Genomic DNA, 4,047 nt, shown 5'->3' with positions numbered 1-4,047 from the left:
TTTCGGAGACTGCCCATTCCGTGCGAGTGCTTTGCACAGTCGAATATTCTTTATTTCTGCTCCCAAATCCCAACCGACTGAGACGCCTGTCCCATGATTAGACGAGTTCCCAGTGTTGGGGGTCTTATGGTCTTGTGTTACCCAGGAATGTTCCTAAGAGACTCGAGTCCAGCAAGACTCAAAGGTTCATTGCGTGCGAGTCGGTTGTTCGACCTCCAGCAAAAAGTGTCCATGTTCCTGAGCGACTGGATCACAGCCAGACTCGATGGCAAGGGGAGTCTCATATGCACAAGTGACAAAAAAGCCAGCTACTGCGGCCAGGAGTGTGTCCCCGTCGGCACCTTTTGTCGATGTTGTAAGTGAGTGCGTTGCGCAAAATAAGGAGCTCAAAAATTAACGTATTTCTGACCTTCATATTTTGTTTGGGGCCCTGTGTTCACATGTTCCAGCGATGGCGCCTGGTAAACTGAAGAACTTCCTACAGCTCGTGCTTTCTTTTGAGTCTCTAATTGCCATCTTCGCTGCGAACTTCCTTGCGATCTAATATGAATAGGGTTAAACCTCGTGGATCTCATATGCACCGAAAAGTGCCGTTTATATTGCAGTGGAACAGCGCTGGCATATTAAGTCGGTTAGCTCAACTAAAACTATTCTTGAAAGAGGCTTGTGTTCCAGTATTAGCCCTGTCAGAAGCTGGCCTGCCAAGCGGGAGATGTTTGACTGGATATGTCGCCCATAAAAACTGCAGCATAAAGATATTTCCGGCAAGAAGTACCGCGCTTTACATAAGAAGAGAAATTCCACATGTTTCCTTAAGCGTTGCCGATCTTTGCACGGATGACATTGAGGTAGCGGCTTTCAGACTACAACTCGGCTCTCGAACCCTTTCTATTGAATCCGTGTACATGTCCCCGCGGAAGAAGGTAGCATTGGATTTGTTACTATAGCAGCTCTGCGATCGCTGGCCAGCTCCTCGAATCATCTGCTGTGATTTGACCGCCCATAATGCCGTCGGGAGTGAGAGGAACACGGATTCCCGTGGACGCAAACTCGTAGACGTTATTGACAATTTTGACCTGTGTGTTGCCAATGACGAAAGCCCCACTTTCTTCTTGCCTCCAGCCTCAGCGACAGCTATAGACCTGACACTGCGTTCACATGACGTTCGCCTGGGGTGGTCAATAGCGCCTGACCGCATGGGAAGTGATCACTATCCGAGTTTTGTGTTTTCTACCGACTTTCGTATCCATGGTCCTAAAATTGGCAATGTGGTCAACTGGGACAAGTAGCGAGAACGTGTTTCTGGTGATGTTGTTGACAAAATAATTTCTAGTAAGCTAGCAGCAGCTACGGCGGTCAAATCACCTGATCATTTTCTGGCCCCGGTTTTAAAACTCAGGAACCTTTGCGAAGCGAGGAGGGTGGAGCGCCAACTCGTGCGGAAGAAGGACGACCGGCAACTGAAGACGACCTTCAATAGGCTAAATTCTGCTATTAGATGGCACACGAACAAGCTGTACAGGTCACAATGGGCCTCATTCTGTGCTAGTTTGACTGTGTTCTCACCGATAACGAGAATATGGCGAGTTATTGGCAGCCTTGCTGGAGAATCTCGCCCTTCGAAGCCTTTTGAAGCTCTTGAAATACGCAAGGAAAAACCTATTGCGTGCTTGGCAGAGGAATTTGCAGACGCACTCGTACGTGCTAATTCTGGACTAGATATATATACACCAACTGCTTCCTCCAGATCTATCATGGACGTCCCGTTCACGCTTCGTGAGCTTCAGACTGAGCTCAGTGGCTTGCGGCAACGTTGCGCACCAGGTCCCGACGGCATCACCAATCAAATGCTGAATAATCTGCCCTTGCAACACAGGAAGGAGCTGCTCAACTTCATCAATCGAGTTTGGGAGACTGGCGATGTTCCTCCGTCATGAAAGGTGGCACATCTAGTTCCAGTACTGAAGCCTGGCAAAGTCAGGACACACCTTGCCTTGTATCGCCATGTGTCATTGACCTCCTGTGTCGCTACGTTGATGGAGAAGCTGGTAAATCAACGTTTATCGTGTTGGCTTAAGGAAAGTAAGGCACTGCAAACATGTATGACAGGATTCCGCCGACGTCTTAGTGCCCAAGATAGCGTCTTAGACTTGGCGAGTCACATTGAACACCAGAGAGCTTTCGGCCTTTCCACCTTACCCATTTTTCTTGACGTTGCGATGGCTTACGACAACGTGCTTCAGAGCTCAATTCTAAACAGTTTGCAAGGCATGGGCATACAGGGCCATATGTTAAGGTTTATTTAAAAGTTTATAAGTCATCGCGCGGTTCGTGTACGATTAGGGAGTACGTTAAGCACCGAAAGGGTTCTATCACGTGGTGCGCCTCAAGGAAGTGTTCTTTTCCCCACGCTCATTAACGTCGTAACGGCTGGCCTTCCCGATTCGTTGAAAAAAAGTTGCAGGCAAGTGCGTATGTCAATATATAATCAGGAGATCTGTATTTGGATTAGTGGGTACCAACTCAAGCGATTGTCCCTGATAGCTCGACATGCTCTAGCTTCAGCACAAGCTTACCTTCAAGGTGTGGGATTGTCTCTGCGACTAGGAGGATCCAGATTTGTTCTATTTCCAGGTGTAGGAAGACGTCAAGCGCGGTTGAATATAAACCTCGGTCACTCTTGCATCCGTCAATTCAAGCACACGCCTTTCGTGGGCGTCAATATTGACCCCCGTCTACTCTGGCGAAACGCTGTAGACGCAATCATTTCATCTACATCTTCGCGTCTCAATGTGATGCGTAGAATTGCACGTGAGCAATAGGGAAACCATCCTTCTTCAATGGTCAAACTTAACGAAGCACTGGTGGTCAGTGGCATAATGTATCAATTACCTTTAATTTCCCCCTCCGCATCACAACATGAACGTCTCGAAGTTGTCCACAGAAAGGGCCTAAGAAGGGCCATTGGAGTTCCTCAGGCGGCTGTGAATAAGGCAGTACTTCATGAGTCTCTATCGAAACCTCTTAGCCTTATCGCTTCTCAGAGACTACTAATGCATCTTGGCCGCCTAGGAGAGACGGTAGCTGAGCGATTCATTCTCCAGTGGCTCTGCAAGAGATATGAGTCGAAGGCTTACTTGACACTCAAAACTCTTAGTTCTGGAGGCCCTAATGTCCGAAACCAAAGAAAATTGTTGAAACCCCCCGGATCTTTTCCGACCCTCGACTCAAAGGTGACAATTCCCCATGTGAGCGCAAAGCGCAGCTCTCCTTTGGCAGCAACGCGCTCGCTTGTACTTGAACACTTGGAAACCGAATATGCCCGCCATCTTGAAATTTTCACCAATGGTTCTGTGGACACGGTGAAACAAGCTAGCGCAGCGACTTTTTACATTCCTTCTTTGGACTGTAAGTGGTTCGTACTCTTTGTTCGTACGCAGTGTTGTCCGGACCCCGTATAGTATCTGTTACGGGTCTAATTGGACTTATTTTTGAAAATGTGGCAGAGAGTTTGAAGGATGCTTCACTCCCGCCACCGGTTGGCCCGGTATTGCACTAGCTCCGGGATTGGCCTTGTCTTCAGCTCGTCGTTACCATCCTGTCTTCCTATCCCATCTTTCAACTCTCCTACTATCTGCACGTGGTAGCGATTGTGGCTCGTCTTGAGCCAGTGAGCAGGCCTGTGCACTTTCCATTTCTTTCTTCCTGGCAACAAGAAAGTGTTGCTATTGAGGCTGCTTTACGGAAGTTAGGGTCTTGTCCGGCTCAACCTGTTGCCATCCTGATTCAAAATCTGCCCTTCAGAGGTTAGAGCGCGGATTTGCTACAGACGTCTGGTCTGTAGCAATTAAACAATTAAAAAACCATATGGGAGTACATCTGCTTAGGGTGGGTAGACTGCATTCAAAAAATTCATAAATAGCGAAATCACAAAATGAACAAAGGAAGGGAAACCTGAGGGCGTTGGCGAACGTTTCGGCAAGAATACTGAGAGGAAGAGCAACTAAAAACAGCGTTTTTCGTTTTGGGTAATTCCACGCCAAACGT

At 47.9% G+C, this 4,047-nt stretch overlaps 1 non-coding gene across 1 annotated transcript; it reads left to right on the top strand.

Moving 5' to 3' along the window:
- Positions 1-3,392: 3,392 nt before the first annotated feature.
- LOC144105832 (U2 spliceosomal RNA) lies at positions 3,393-3,581 on the top strand. The gene has a single exon (XR_013308909.1). It is a non-coding gene; the product is annotated as a U2 spliceosomal RNA (small nuclear RNA).
- The last annotated feature ends 466 nt before the right edge of the window (positions 3,582-4,047 follow it).

Source organism: Amblyomma americanum, chromosome 9 (genome assembly GCF_052857255.1).
Source record: "Amblyomma americanum isolate KBUSLIRL-KWMA chromosome 9, ASM5285725v1, whole genome shotgun sequence".
NCBI classification, from domain to species: Eukaryota; Metazoa; Arthropoda; class Arachnida; order Ixodida; family Ixodidae; genus Amblyomma; species Amblyomma americanum.
The sequence above is the reverse complement of the archived record's forward strand: the minus strand, read 5'-3'. Positions and strand labels throughout refer to the sequence as shown.